The sequence below is a fragment of the Geotrypetes seraphini genome, chromosome 6 (genome assembly GCF_902459505.1).
Source record: "Geotrypetes seraphini chromosome 6, aGeoSer1.1, whole genome shotgun sequence".
Taxonomy (NCBI): Eukaryota; Metazoa; Chordata; class Amphibia; order Gymnophiona; family Dermophiidae; genus Geotrypetes; species Geotrypetes seraphini.
The window spans coordinates 237,572,888-237,590,070 of NC_047089.1; the positions used below are offsets into that span (position 1 = coordinate 237,572,888).

The following is a 17,183-nucleotide window of genomic DNA, read 5'->3' on the forward strand; positions in this document are numbered from 1 at the left end:
CATGTGCATGCCTTCTTGCCCACTAGAGGGCGCATCCAGACAGTAGTGGGAGGTGAACGTATGAACCGAAGACCAAGTGGCAGCTTTATATATGTCCTCCACAGGAGTAGACCGGAGGAAAGCAACAGAAGCTGCCATCGCTCGGACCTTATGCCCCGTGACTCGACCATGGAGCGTGAGACCAGCCTGAGCGTAGCAAAAAGAAATACAAGCAGCTAGCCAGTTGGACAAGGTGCGCTTGGAAATAGGATGTCCCAGCCGATTCGGATCAAAGGACAAAAATAATTGAGGAACCTTCCGATGAGACTTGGTACGTTGGAGATAAAAAGCCAACGCCCTCTTACAGTCCAGCGTGTGAAGCGCCGCCTCACCAGGATGAGAGTGGGGCTTCGGGAAGAACACCGGAAGAACAATAGACTGATTGAGGTGGAAATCAGACACAACCTTAGGTAGAAATTTAGGATGGGTGCGAAGAACCACCTTGTCATGATGGAATACAGTAAAGGGCGGGTTCGCAACCAAAGTCTGTAGCTCACTAATCCGACGAGCAGACGTGAACGCAAGTAAAAAGACCACCTTCCAAGTGAGAAACTTAAGAAGAGACTTATCAATAGGCTCAAAAGGAGGTTTCATCAGTTGAGCCAAGACCACATTAAGATCCCAAACTACAGGAGGAGGTTTCAGAGGAGGATTAATATTAACTAAACCCCTCATGAAACGAACCACCAGAGGATGAAGAGAGAGAGAACGTCCATCTAGATGCCGATGGAAAGCAGCAATAGCACTAAGATGTACCCGGATGGAAGTTGTCTTCAACCCAGACTCGGACAAATGCAACAAATATTCCAGCACCGAGGACACCGGAACCAAACTTGGATCCAGATGGTGCGAGGTACACCAGGATGAAAATCTGGTCCACTTCTGAGAATAACAAAGCCGAGTCGAGGCCTTGCGCGAGGCTTCCAACACCTCCCTGACCGCCGAAGTCAGGGGGAAAGGAACCAAGCCGTCAGATGTAATGACTGAAGATTGGGATGCAACAGCGAACCCCGACTCTGAGACAGCAGAGAGGGAAACACCGGCAGAAGTAAAGGCTCCCTGGTACTGAGTTGAAAAAGCAGGGAGAACCAGTGCTGACGAGGCCAACGAGGTGCAATGAGAATCATAGTGGCGCTGGAGGACTTGAGGTGAACCAACGTCCTCAAGATCAGAGGAAAAGGAGGAAACGCATAAAGGAATTTCCCTTCCCAGTCGAGAAGGAAGGCGTCTGCCTCGAGACGGTCCTCGGAGTAAATCCGTGAACAGTAGAGGGGCAGTTTGTGAGTCTCCGGGGAGGCAAACAGATCCACCTGAGGCGTTCCCCAGCGGTCAAAGACCTCGCGCAGAACTCGGGAGTTTAGCGACCACTCGTGCGGCTGGAGCAGATGACTGAGTTTGTCGGCCAGACAATTCTTCTCTCCCTGAATGTAAACCGCCCGCAGGAAGATGTTCTGGGAAGTCGTCCATTCCCAAAGACGCAAGGCCTCCTGGCACAGGGACCAGGAGCCCGTTCCCCCTTGCTTGTTTACATAATACATTGCCACCTGGTTGTCCATCCGTACCAGGACCACCTGATTGCGCAGCAGATGACCAAACGCCCGAGCTGCCAGAAAGATGGCACGAAGCTCCAACACATTGATGTGACACTGACGGTCCTCCGCCGACCATGGCGCTTGAGTCCGCAGACCGTCGAGGTGAGCCCCCCACGCATACTCCGAAGAGTCCGTGGTCAGGACCTTGTGATGTGGAGGGACGAGAAAGAGCAAACCCCCGGAAAGATTGGAAGAGTTGGTCCACCAACGGAGCAATCAACTCAAGGAAGGAGTGACCGCTACAGGGAGGGAGAGCGGGTCTCGATTCTGACGCCACTGGGAGGCCAAGGTCCACTGAGGAATTCTCAGATGCAATCTGGCAAACGGCGTGACATGAACTGTCGAAGCCATGTGGCCGAGTAGAATCATCAGCCTGTGCGCAGAGACGGAGCGCTGCCGCAGAATCTGGCGGGCCAGGCGAAGCAGAGCCTCCAGTCTCGATGAGGGAAGGAACGCACGAAGGCGAACCGTGTCCAGCACGGCCCCGATAAACTGAAGGGATTGAGCCGGGCACAACTGCGACTTGGGAAAATTTACCTCGAACCCCAGACATTGGAGAAAACTGATAGTCTGTCGGGTCGCTGAGATAACCCCCTCCCGGGACGAAGCCTTGATCAGCCAATCGTCCAGGTAGGGGACTGAAAGTGAAGATGGAAGTGAGGACTTACCCTTCGCCGACTTCGGAATCGAAGACACCGTCTTAGACGTCGAGGGCTCCCGGGGCGAGGACGAAGGAGTCGAGGCCGAGGTCAAGGCCGGGGCCGAAGCCGACGTCGAGGCCTTCCCCGCCACGGGGTCCACTGCAAAGAGCTCCGCCATACGAGCCTGATGGCGGCGGAGAGCTCTCCTTTGAAAAGTGGAGCACTGGGAACAAGTGTCGGTGGGGTGCTCAGGGCCCAGACAACGCAAGCACCACCGGTGAGGATCGGTAATAGAAAGAAGCCGATCGCACCGGGTGCACTTTTTGAAGCCCGTCACAGGACGGGACATGGGCCCAAAAACCGGCCGGGAACAAGCGAGGTCCCGCGGCCGCGGCTACCGGGAGCCCCCGGAGCCGAACGAAAAAGTTTTTGTTTTTTTTTCGACGAAAACTGAAAGAAATAAAAAGAACAAAAAAGAGAAACACAGCGACCGAGTCAAAAAAGAGACACAGCCGCAGTGACAGAAGGCAAAACTAAGAGCACAATTTCCACAGGGCTTCTGGCTCCGCGGAAGAGAATGAACTGAGGACCACGAGGTGGGGATGCGCCCTCTAGTGGGCAAGAAGGCATGCACATGCGTGGTGCAGTGTAGCAAACTTGAAACTTCAATCAAGTTTGCTTGAAAAGCTGTCCGCGCTGGGGCTCCGTAGATGACGTCACCCACATGTGAGAATATCATGCCTGCTTGTCCTGGGATAAGTATAGATACCCATGGATAATATAATATAACATGGTAGCCACTATCTCTATTCTTGTCAAGGCTGGACTGAATAAATAAATTAAGGCAGGAAGCAGGCAAATTCACCGTAGACAGAGCAGACTTCTGGAATAGAGTCTATGTCTGCTAGAAAGAAGATTGAGGTGAGAACTTAATCTTTCCTTCTAGTACAACAGACAAACTATTCCTGAACCTTTGGGACGTAACATAGCAGTTCCTCAAACTTAGGATAGGACCGATGAATCCACTGCCAGAATCGAAGATCCAAATGTGGAGTCCTGTTTGGCTGCCACATCTACTCTATAAAATTTCACGAATGTATGCAGAGAAGACAAAGTGGCTGCTCTATAGATCTCTTCTGGGAAAACCACAGAGGATTCAGCCCATGAGGAAGCAATGCTTCGCATGGAATGTGCCTTCACAGATATAGGTGGATACTTTCCACTTCTGATATAGGCGGAATAGTCCATACGGATCCACCTTGAAATTGTTGCTTTCGAAGCTGGCTGACCTTTATGGGCTGCTTCAGCTAGCACAAACAGATGATCTGAATCAAAATTCATTTGTAACTTCTAGGTACTGCAGTTGTCTGTGCACATACAAAGATTTTAACACCCAATCATATTTTCTCGAACCAAAGGGTGTGTTGGCAGATAAGCGTACTTCCAGGCTGATGAGGAAGCTGAAAATCACTTTTGGCAAGAAAAATGGAACTGTGAGAAAGGTCACACCTGAATCTGCCCTATCCTTCCCATGCCTGACTATTATCTCAATTTGTTTCATGTGTCTCCAAGTTGTACCTTGGATAACAGTCAGCCCTTGGGGGCTGGGGAGTATACTGTATCTATGTTCCTCTTTTAGGTGGGAGTTGTTTCTCTGCTCGGCTTTGCCAGCTGTTTGCAGCTGATATTTTCATATTATTCCTTTGAGCAGAACAGTTATTTACTACCTTAATTGATCTGGGTGTCAAGTTTGATTTGGCAGCCCTTGGCTACTAACTGTAGGTATCGCTAAGCAGCTCAGTGAAGTACAGAAGAGGCACAGAGAAAAATCCGAGCTGGATTCCTTCTGCAGATGGCACGGGGCCATGGGGACACTATCCACTGGTCTAGAATGTCTCACCTATTCTTTTGTCTTATTTACTATATCTTTTCTAATAATTCATAGCTTTTTTTGGCTGCTGCTGCTGCCTAATGAGCAGAACTTAAGAATAAACTTACAGGGTCAAACCAATGATCCATCTAGCTCAGTATCTAGTCTTCACAGAGGCCAATCCAAGTCACAAGTACCTGGCAAAACCCAAAATACAGTAGTAGAAGCATTCCATGCTAATGATCCAGGGCAAGCAGTGGCTTCCCCCATATCTGACCTAACAGCAGATTAAGGACTGTTCCTCTACAAACTTGTCCAAACCTTTTTAAAACCAGCTACATTAACTGCTCTTACCACATCCTCTGGTAATGCATTCCAGGGCTTACCTATTCTCTGAGTGAAAAATATTTCCTCCTACTGGTTTTAAAAGTATTACTCTGTAACTTCATTGAGTGTTCTCTAATCTTTTTAAATCTAGATGCAGTAAAAAAAAAAAAAAATAAATAAATCGATCCACTTCTACCCGTTCTACACCACTCAGGATTTGATACTTCAATTGTTCCTCCCCCTCAGCCATCTCTTTTCCAAGCTGAAGAGCCTAACCTCTTTAGTCTTTCCTCATACGAGAGGAGCTCCAACCCCTTTATCATTTTGATCACTCTTCTTTGAACCTTTGATCACTCTCCTTTGAACCTTTTCTAGTGCCGCTTTTTTAAGGAGACCAGAACTGAATGCAATACTCAAGGTGAGGTCGCACCACTAAGTGAAACAGAGGCATTATAACATTCTTAGTCTTGTTTACCATCTCTTTTCTAATAATTCCTAGCATCTTGTTTGCTTTCTTAGCCGCCGCAGAAATTGGGCAGAAGGTTTCAGTGTAATGCCCATGATGACACCCAGATCTTTTTCTTGAGCGCTGACCTCCAAGGTGGACACTAGCATCTGGTAATTATGATTTGGATTATTCTTCCCAATGTGCATCACTTTGCATTTGTCCACATTTAAATTTCATCAGCCATTTGGACACCCAATCCTCCAATTTCCTAAGATTTTCCTGCAGTTTTTCACAGTTCACATGTGTTTTAACAACTTTGAACAGTTTAGTGTCATCTGCAAATTTAATCACCTCACTAGCAGTTCCAGATCATTTATAAATAGGTTAAACAGCACCAGTTCCAGTACAAATCCATACAGCACACCACTATTTACCCTTCTCCATTAAGAAAAATGGCCATTTAAACCTACCCTCTGTTTTCTGTCTGATAACCAATTCTTAATCCACAATTCAACATTGTTTCCTATCCCATGACTCTTTAATTTTCTCAAGAGCCTCTCATGTGGAACTCTGTCAAAAGCTTTCTGGAAATCTAGATACACTACATCGACCAATTCGCCTTTATCCACATGTTTATTCATACCTTCATAGAAGTCGAGCAAATTAGTGAGGCAAGACCTCCCTTGGCTGAACCCATGCTGACTCTATCTCATTAAATCATGTTTGTCTACATGTTCCACAATTTTATTTTTTATAATTGTTTCTACTATCTTGCCCAGCACTGAGGTCATGCTTAATGGTCTGTAATTCCCTAGATCTCCCATGGAACCCTCCAATCTTCAGGTTCACGGCTGAAGCGCCAGAAGCGGGACCACAGAAGACAAACGTGAATAGGGATGGAGGAGTAATAACATAACATAGTGCATCTTGATCGCGTAACCATAAGTTCTACGCGGTTTACAAAAGATTAAACTAAAGACAATTTGATAACAGAAAACTTATTTGACCAAGTATTTTGAAAAAAAGATGAGTTTTCAATTGGGCTCTATAATATTTATAACAACAAGCTCCAAGCAATAGCAATAGATTTTCTTTAGAATCGCATAAATACAGTAGAAGATCTCATGCCCTGTTTACCTTTCTGTCAGTACAGGGTTGTAAAAGTAAGAGATTTTTTTGACCATACTTTAGCATTCCAGGCGGCTTCCTATGATAGAGAATTTTGATTGCTATTGCTTGGAGCTTGTTCTTATAAATATTATAGAGCCCAATTGAAAACTCATCTGTTTTTTCAAAATACTTGGTCAAATAAGTTTTCTTACATGGCTAATAGATTTTCTTTAGCATCGCATAAATACAGTAGAAGATCTCATGCCCTGTTTACCTTTCTGTCAGTACAGGGTTGTAAAAGTAAGAGATTTTTTGACCATACTTTAGCATTCCAGGCGGCTTCCTATGATAGAGAATTTTGATTAGCCATGTAAGAGGGAGCGGAACCATACATAACCTTATAGCAAAAACAACCCAGCTTAAACAAATCACGAGCCTCCATTGGAAGCAAGTGCAACTCATGATATGATGGAGTTACATGGTCATACTTTTTAAGATCATAGATCACTCTAACCGCTGTATTCTGAATCAGTGCAAGTCTAACCATGTCTTTCTTTGGAATTGTTAAATATACAATACTACAATAATCCAAAAGACTCAGTAATAAAGATTGTACCAGAAGTTTAAAAGCAAAACTCAAAATAGGGTCTAATGGTACACAATTTCCATAATGTATAATAACCCTTTCAGAGGGTTGTGTTTGTGAGGAGCAAGCTAAAATAAAGGTAGACAAAGGGATGGGGCCGGATGGTATACATCTGAGGGTGCTGAAGGAACTTAGGGAAGTTCTGGCAGCTCTGCTGACTGACCTTTTCAATGAGTCTCTATAGTCAGGAGTGGTACCAGAGGATTGGAGAAGGGCGGATGTGGTTCCTCTCCACAAAAGTGAAAGTAAGGAAGAAGTAGGGCATTACAGGCCGGTAAGTCTGACTTCTGTGGTAAGTAAATTAATGGAAATGTTTTGAAAACAGAAAATGGTCAAGTTTCTGGAATCCTGTGGATTACAGGACCAGAGGCAACATGGATTCACTAGAGGTAGGTCTTGTCAAGACAAATCTGATCAATTTCTTTGACTGGGTGACCAGAGAATTGGATAGAGGATATGTGCTAGATGTGGTGTATTTAGATTTTAGCAAAGCCTTTGACAGAATTCCACACAGGCGTCTAATAAATAAACTGAGGGCCCTTGGGATGGGTCCCAAACTAATGGGCTGGGTCAGGAACTGTTTGAGCGGAAGGCGACAGAGGGTAGTGATCAATGGAGATCGATCTAAGGAAAGGGATGTTACCAATGGTGTGCCTCAAGGCTCTGTTCTTGGGCCTGTTCTTTTTAACATTTTTCTAAATGATATTGCTGAAGGGTTGTGGGTAAGATTTGCCTCTTTGCGGATGATACCAAAGTCTGCAATAGAGTAGACACGCCGGATGGTGTGAATAACATGACGAAAGACCTGGCGAAGCTTGAAGAATGGTCTGAAATTTGGCAGCTAAAATTTAATGCTAAGAAATGCATTTGGGCTACAAAAACCTGAGGAAATGGTACAGTTTAGGGAGGGAAGAATTTATGAGCACGATGGAAGAGCGGGACTTGGATGTGATTGTATATGATGATCTTAAGGTGGCGAAAGCTAGAAAATGTGATAGTGAAAGCTAGAATGATGCTAGGGTGCATAGGGAGAGGTATGGCCAATAGGAAAAAGGAGGTATTGATGCCTCTGTTTATGACTCTGGTGAGACCTCATTTAGAATATTGTGTACAATTCTGGAGGCCACACCTTCAAAAAGATATAAAAAGTATGGAGTCGGTCCAGAGGAAGACTACTAAAATGGTGTGTGGTCTCCGTAATAAGGCGTATGGGGACAGACTTAAAGATCTCAATCTGTATACTTTGGAGGAAAGGCGAGAGAGGGGAGATATGATAAGAAATGTTTAAAATCATTTGAAAGGAAACTTTGCAATGCGAGGGCATAGGATGAAGTTAAGAGGTGATAGGCTCTGGCGTAATCTGAGGAAATGCTTTTTTATAGAAAGGGGGTAGATGCATGGAACAGTCTCCAGAAGAGGTGGTGGAAATGTAAGGAAGTTTTTCTTCACCCAGAGAGTGGTAGAAAACTGGAATGCTCTTCCGGAGTCTGTTATAGGGGAAAACACCCTCCAGGGATTCAAGACAAAGTTGGACATGTGAGGCTGGACTCATTTAGAGCACTGGTCTTGACCTGGGGGCCGCTCCGTGAGCAGACTGCTGGTCTGACCCAGCAGCAGCAATTCTTATGTTAATTCAAGAGGGCCTGGGATAGGCACGTGGGATCTCTCGGAGAGAGAAAGAGATGATTATTACTGTGGATGGGCAGACTAGATGGGCCATTTGGCCTTTATCTGATGTCACGTTTCTATGTTTCTAGGTACTGCAGATGATTTTAGTGACAGGTTACAGATCACTAACAGATCGATTTCATGTTTGAGTTCTTTCAGTACCCTGGGACGCATACCATCTCGTCCAGGTGATTTATCTCTCTTTAAATTGTCAATTTGGCTTAGTACGTCTTCCAGGTTCACTAAGGTTTCCTTCAATTCCTCTGCCTCATCACCTTAGAAAATCTAATCTAATCTAAATCATGGATTTATATACCGTGTCATCACTCCACAAGGAGCTTGACTTGGATCACATAAAAATCAATAATCGAAGTGAAAGTAATTAGAGAGAAAATTACTTATTAATGAAGACTCTCCTCCGACATCCTAGAGAGAAGATAACTAATTTTCCTTAGAAAATTTTCTAAGAACTGTTGAAATAACAGTGTTTTCATAGATTTATGGAAAATCTGGAAGGAGAGAAGAGTTCTAACACAAATCATTGTAAAAGTATATGATAAAGATCGAGTAATATTACCAATAGATTTCATTCCTTTTAAAGATGGAAAGGACAGTTTAAATTTCTGAAAGTTTCTTGAATCAGAAGATCTCTGATTATTCAAAGACTAGTGTTTAAGCCCGTTACATTAACGGGTGCTAGAATATGTCTGTCTGTCTTTCTTTCTGTGTATCTCCCTGCCCCTGTCTCTTTCTTCCTTTCTTTGTCTCTCTCCCTCCCACTGTCTGTCTTTCTTTCTGTCTGTCTCTCTCCCTGGCCCCTTTTGTCTGTCTGTCTTTCTTTCTTTCTGTCTCTCTCCCTGCCTGCTGTCTTTCTGTGTGTCTGTCTTTCATTCTCGTGCGCTGCCTGCCTGCCTGCCTGCCTATCTTTCTGTCTCTCTTCATGGCCCCCTTTTGTCTCCCCCCCCAAAGCACACCAAGATTGCTCCCTGAAGATTTTAAAAGTCAGGACGCTTGGCGTTGGGAAGTTGGGGCGCGTGCGGCAAGCCGCTGCTCGCGCCTGAAGATTTTAAAAGCCAGGGCACGTGCGGCAAGCCACCGCTCGGAGTTGGGACGTCGGGACGGGTGCAGCAAGCCAACGCTCGCACCTAAAGACTTAGGCAGCCGCGCCGCGTGCTGTAAAATACCGCCACGGATCAGAAATCATGGCGGCAGGGATCATGCTGTTTTAAAAGCGCATGCGCAGTTAAGGTTTTATTATATAGGATAGAGGAATCAAAGACGTAAGTAGCTCATGTATGATTTTAAAAACATAGAAGCGCATTTAAACTGTACTGTAAGATAGACAGGGAGCCAATGAAGATTCTGATTAGAGGAGACACATGATCAAATTTTCTCTTACCAAATATTAGCTTTGCTGCCGTATTTTGGATTAGTTGTAACCGTTTTAGATTCCCCTTACTTAGGCCTATATAGATTGAATTACAGTAATCTAATTATGCTAGGATAATAGCTTGCACCAGTACCACAAAATGTTGCTGGTGAAACACATGTGCAACTTTCCTTAACATTTGTAAGCTGAAAAAAAAAAATCAATTTTTTTGAAAGGTGATTAACCTGACATTGAAGTGATAAAGAAGAGTCCACCAACATTATTCCCAGAATTCTACACGAAAATTCAATTTTCAAAGATTCTTCAGAATTCAAAGATACAGAAAGAGGTAACTGTTCAATTTTTGGGCCAAGCCATAATAATTTTTCTTGGATGCATTAAGTTTCATTTGAACAGAGGTAGCCCACATTTGAAGTCTGGAAATACAAGAATTCATATTTAAATCAAAGTTGCTCAGCTTTGAATCTACTTCTAATAGAATAAAAATATCTTACGCATATGTAAAAATTGTTTCAGAAGCAGCTAAATTGAGGTTCTTTAATGTAGTCGTATAAATGTTAAAAAGTAAAGGAGACAACAAAGAATCCTGTGGAACTCCACAGGCAGATTTCCATGGGGCAGATGTTTTACCATCAATATATACCTCAGAGCTGCATAGTATGAGAGGAGTGTTGCGCAGTGGTTAAAGCTACAGCCTCAGCACCCTGGGGTTGTGGGTTCAAACCCAAGCTGCTCCTAGTGACCCTGGGCAAGTCACTTAATCCCCCCATTGTCCCAGGTACATTAGATAGATTGCGAGCCTGCCGGGACAAACAGGGAAAATGTTTGAGTACCTGAATAAACTCATGTAAACCGTCCTGAGCTGTCCTGGGAGAACGGTATAGAAAACTCAATAAATAAAAAAATATTAGAAAACCTGTAAACTATTTCTGATTGTAGATTTCTTACATCTTCTTCCATAAAAAATGAAGCAAAGAATTCAATCTCTCCGCTATGGCCTTATCATCCCTGAATGCACCTTTACTCCTTAATCATCCAACAGTCCCCACAGATTCTCTCATAGGTTTTCTGTTTCTGATATACGTAACAAAACTGTTACTATGAGATTTTATCAAAAGCTTTCTGGAAATCTAGATATACTGCATCAACCGGTTCTCCTTTATTCACATATTTATTCACACCTTCAAAGAAGTCAAGCAAATTGGTGAGGCAAGATCTCTCTTGGCTGAACCCATGCTATCTCATTAAATCATGTTTGTTTACATGTTCCACAATTTTATTTTTTATAATTGTTTCCACTATTTTGCCCAGCACTGAGGTCAGGTATACTGGTCTGTAATTCCTTGGATCTCCCCTGGAACCCTTTTTAAAAATCGGCGTAACATTGGTCACCATCCAATCTTCAGGTACTACAGATGATTTTAGCGATAGGTTACAGATCACTAACTGCAGATGAGCAATTTCCTGTCAGAGTTCTTTCAGTACCCTGGGATGTATACCATCCGTTCCAGGTGATTTATCACTCTAACTTGTCGATTTGGCTTAGTATATCTTCCAGATTCACCGAGATTTCTTTCAATTCTCCTGCCTCATCACCCTTGAAAACCAGGAAGATTTCTTACATTCTTTTCCATAAAACCATAGCAAAGAATTAATTCAGTCTCTCCGCTATGGCCTTATCCTTCCTGAGCACACCTTTTACTCCTTGACCATCCAATGGGCCAATGGATTCCCTCACAGGTTTCCTGCTTTTGTGGTACCTAAAAAAATTGTTACTAGAGTTTTTACCTCTTTGGCAAGTTGTTCTTCATATTCTTGTTTAGCTTTCTTTATCAATGATTTGCATCTCACTTGCCAATGCTTGTGCGCCTTATTTTCTTCACTGAGATCCTTTTTATATTCTTTAAAGAATGTTTTCTTGGCTGTAATAACCTCTTTTACTTCACCTTTTAATCATGCCGGCTCTTGCTTTCTCTTCTTTCCACCTTTTTTAATATGTGGAATACATCTGGTCTGGACTTCCACAATGGCATTTTTAACATCCACGCCTGGTTTACACTTCTAACCTTTGCCACAGACCCATTTAGTTTCTTAATAACCATTTTCCTCATTTTATTATAGCTGCCCTTGTGAAAATTAAATGCAGCTACAGTAGATTTTTTCTTTTTAGAGATGTCACTCCAGTTATCAGCTCAAATTTGATCACGTTATGATCTCTGTTTCCCAGTGGACCCAACACAGTTATTTCCCATACTATTTCCTGCATTCCACCAAGTACCAAATCTAAAATAGTTTCCCTTCTTGTCAGTTCATAGACCAGTTGCTCCAAGAAGCAGGCATTTATGACGTCTAGGAATTTTAACTCCCTTGCATTCCCTGATGTAACATTTATCCAGTCAAATCTGCCAAATCTGTAACGTAAAGCCAGGACTTATCTGTTTCCATTTAAGCGCAACCTTCCAGCGCTCCTGCAAACTAACGCCACCTTCTAGCACTCCTCAGGGCTGTTGCATGGAAATACAGTTGTCTGATACTCCCGACAAGGATAATCCCTGTTTCGCTACTTAGCTGCATCAGGGGATTAAAGTTCAAGCATCTATTCAAAAAATATGTTTGCAAATGATTTAAAGAACGTCACACCAATGAATTGGTGAAGGTCACTTATTAAACACTTGAATTTAGAGACTGTTGAAGTAATGATTTCACTTAACAGCAATAGTTTCTACTGGCATAGAATATTCTCTCCCTTTGGACTGATTCACTCTAAACTGAGAAATTGTTTGGGACTCAATGCAACAAAACTTATTTTTCTTTTCCAGATTATGAATAAATAAGATGAAGATGAGTGAGCTACATAAGACAGTATTTAAAATTTTTCATGTGTGGACCTGGCTGATTGTAAAAGGGGGAGGGGGTTAGACTAAGTAGTGTGGCTGCCACATGGCAAATGATCAGATACCCATTAAATCCTTAAGGGCATCGGAGCTTTATAAAAGGAGCCCTAAGTTTTGTTGTTTTTTTAAAAAAAGATATTTTGTTTAACCACATCAGTTAACATGGATGTTTAAGCAAATACAAGAATACATATGCTATAATGTTACTGTTTTGATTAAATAAAACTATTTTAAATTGTCCTCAAAGTAATGATTATTTTTCTCCTTTCAATCAAGTACAGCAGAAAAGTTGTTCAAATATTAATGATTAACCTATTAAACTAAGATAGTTCACCTTGCAAAAACCTCAATCATTCATCTACATAGTTCTTATTTTTTCTTCAATTTATTTATTTAAATTTTTGAAAAAAGTACAAGGCGAAAAATAACATCATCCCTCAGGAATATTATGAATGAAACAAAGAAATGTAATACACTGTAATCAGGCCAGAGAACAAGTAAATTTAACATAGAAGTAATTAATCATATCAACTAGTGGTTGCTGAGTGGTTCATAACGTTTGTAAAGGCAAACAGAATTCCACCAGAAAGTGTAGTACAAAAATCGAGCTGATTTCCAGTTTTTCAATATTTGTAAAATGCCAGGCGAGATCAAGGTATCAATTAATTTAGGTTTACATGTAGAATGATTAAAAGAGGGATGTAAAGATCAAATTTCAAATGTTATTTCTGCTGTATTACCAGTAATAGCTTTCAAAGTGCTCCAAATATCAATCCAAAAAGGTTTCAAAACCAAAAACCCTGGTAGGTAAGAAAATTCAATACAGTGATATACAAAATTCTTCTTCAAAGAGCGAAGGTATACTAGGAGAGCTCACAGAAATATAATTAAATCGTTTACCACCAATAACACTAGAATTTTCCAATAACCCAAAATTTTCTGAGGTATGAGCATAGGTCCTCAGTTTTCACAACTCATATGGCAGGACAAGCCTGCTCTCAAAGTTGTAAGCTATGATATCCCAACAGGGTTTTATAAGCGTGATACATCCCTGGACCTGATGTGCACAAACATGTTCAAATAATAGTGAAAATCACACTCAAAATCAAATTAGTGTCTGTGATACTTCTCCTAATATACCAAATGCAATCAAAAAGATCCAACTCCTCTACTGTTCTCCCCTTGGCATCTGACAAGTAGTTGACATACAGTAATAGAAAATCAGAACTTATCTTTCAATGCGTTGGCATGATTGTATCAAAGAGTCCGACGTTTATGCTTAAGAAGTCAATCGTTCAATAGAGCTCCATTTTGGAGGTCCAAACCTTCTTCCTCGGGAGCAAAGGGCACTGAACGGGTCAGACTTGTCAGGAGGCGCATGATGACAGCAGGTATAAAGTTGAAACTTGAAGTTGAAAATGACGCTGCGGCTGGATTATTATTATTGAAAATTCTAGTGTTATTGGTGGTACATGATTTTGTCCATTCTTATCTCTTGATGCTAAATTTTTTCCTCTAAGTTCTTTATCTAAACCGAGGAAACTTGTGAAGTTGAAATTAAATGGGAGCATACCTTATGAAGGCTTTCAATAGCCTACCAGATTGCTTCCATGTCAATCACTGATGGTTTTTTCAGCAGGCTGAGGAGAGTAGAGGGAAACATCTCTGAAGAAACAGCAGCCATTTGATTGGAGATAATATTATCAACTCCCGATGGTTTTTCAACGGGCTGAGGAGAGTAGAGGGAAACATCTCTGAAGAAACAGCAGCCACCTCACCTGGACTGGCAGCAGAGGAAGAAGCGTGGGAGCACACTCTGCTCCTTCCCCCCAACTTTCTATCGCTGAGACAGTTGAAAATGTTCAGCGGCAACGCTCAGCTTCTTTAATTTAAAAAGTTTTGATTTTTTCTTCGGCCCCTCCACCTCACCTGGATCGGCAGCAGAGGGAAGAAGTTTGGGAGCGCACTCCACCCCTTCCCCTAGACGTTCTACCGCTGAGCCAGTTGAAAAGGCTCAGCGGCAACACTCAGCTTCTTTAATTTAACTTAAAAAGTTTTGGGGGGTTTTCTTCGGCTCCTCCACCTCACCTGGACTGGCAGCAGAGGAAGAAGCGTGGGAGCGCACTCCACTCCTTCCCCCCAACGTTCTACCGCTGAGCCAGTTGAAAAGGCTCAGCGCCCAATGGTGCACAGCTGTTCAGTGCGTCAAAGGCGCTTTAGCGAGCACCTTTGCGAAGCGACCAAAATACAACCATCTCAAGTCCACCTAAACAGCCCTCATGAAAACGCACTCCAACACTAGCCACATACAACACCATTAAACAATCGCTTCATCACCAGAAACAACTCTCAACAAGCCAAGGAAGGAAAAGAACTTCCCAACCACTTCCCTCAACTACAACACCCATCACTTTCTGCACCACAATGAAAATATCAAACTATCCTACTGATTATCCTACTCCTAACCAACCGGAAGGTAACAGCAAGTAACATCTCCCCAATACCAACTATATCTAACTCCAGGGGAATCATCCAACATACCAGATGGCTATCAATAGATAAAATCTCAAACTATCAGACCTACACCTACCAACCCACCACACAAACTACAGGAAGAAGACCGACTAACCCGTACAAGACCAAAACGCAACCACACCAAAGATCACTCATCTACCCAAAAATACCTCAAATCACACAAACAAACTACACCACTCTCACATGTGCATATGTGAACATCAAAGCCATAGGCCACAAGACAGAACACATAAAGAACTGGATAGAAGAAAACATAGATTGCCTTTTCCTCACAGAAACTTGGCTTACTTCAGATTCAGACCCTAGAATAACAGAAGTTTGCCCAAAGGGATACGAAATAATAGTGGTCTGCAGAGAAAACAAAAGAGAAGGAGGAATCGCCATCATAACTAAAACCACCTTAGACCTAAAAACACAAGACAAAACTACCACCTCATATATGGATCTACTAGCCTGTCAAGTCTCAAGCACATCACTCAAAGAACACTAACATGCATGCTCTGCTACATACCTCCAGGAAACTGGAACACAGAAAAACCAAAATTAGAAGATTACATTTACCGAAACTCAAACGACAACCTACAACTTAATTCTAGGAGACCTCAACCTCCACCTCGAAAACTAATCCCACAAACAAGTTGATAACTTTCTAGCATACCTCGAGGCCCTAACATACAAGATACTAGACCCTCAAACCACACACGAAAAAGGACACCAGCTCGACATTGCAGCCTACATGTCGCAACAACCCAATCAACCAGAAATCTGCATATCAAATGGACACTGGCACAGATCCCTATGGTCTGACCATTACTCGTACTCCAAAATCAACTGGCCCAAAAACAAAAGCAAACCAATTACACAAAAAATAACTTACAACACAAGTCCACACATCAACCCCACCAAATTCTGGACAAAACCAGACACCATAATCAAAGATTTCATCTCTCAATGGAGCCTTCTAAGTACAGCAACCCTAGACGAGCTAGCCCCAGAACAATCCAAAACCAGAATCCATAGAAAATCATACAAATGGTTCGACAATGAACTACTCCAACTCAAAAGACAATGCAGACAACTAGAAAGAAAATGGAGAAAAAGTAGCCAAGACTCCACAAGAACAGCATGGAGAACACTACACCAAAAATACAAACAAAAGCTAAATGAAAAAAGAAAGACATACTACACAAAGCAAGTAGAAGGATCCTAAGACACAAAAAAGCTATTCCAGTTACTAAAAGAACTCACAGACACCACACCATATCTGACCAATAACAACTCCCCCCTCCCTCAGCCACCGTATTAGCCACATTCTTCAAATATAAGATCGCAAATATCAGAGCCACATTTAATGGAACACCTACTCACCTAGAAGAAATCTCAACTTCCCCCACAGAAAAAGAATCGATAGCAGCAGACAGAATCTGGCACCACTTCTCACCTATACAATGGTCAGACTTCAACAAACTATATAACAAATACAGTCACGCAGCCTGTGAACATAACCACTGCCCACCATACCTATTGAAAACCTCCAGTATGCTATTCCGCACTCTGCTCCTACAATGGATACAACCAGATGGCCAGTTCCCACAAACCTCAGCAAAATCATCATAACTCCAATCCTAAAAGACCCCAAAGGAGCAACAGACCAACCATCCAACTATAGACCCATAGCCTCAATCCTACTTTATGTCAAACTAATGGAAGGCCTAGTAGCTAAAGCCCTAAATGTATACCTAGAAAACCACAACATTCTCCACCCCAAACAGTCTGGCTTCAGATCCAACTACAGCACTGAGACCCTACTAGGAACACTAATGGACATCGCGAGTCACAATATTCGCACACCCACCAACCAAAAATGTCAAACGAAGAAAAATGTATGACAATCTATTGGCCACCAGAGCAGCAAAACTGGAACGACAACTCACCAACCTGCTGACTTCGACCATAGACTACAAAACCTTCAAAAAAGAAACAAAAACCCTACTCTTCAAAATATACATAAAACCAATATAAC

The 17,183-nt window shown here is 42.5% G+C and overlaps 1 protein-coding gene across 4 annotated transcripts in view; it reads right to left on the reverse strand.

Moving 5' to 3' along the window:
* Positions 1-17,183, reverse strand: part of KDM6A (lysine demethylase 6A) — a 547,501-nt gene that overhangs the window by 144,640 nt on the left and 385,678 nt on the right. The gene's annotated exons all lie outside the window — the stretch shown is intronic.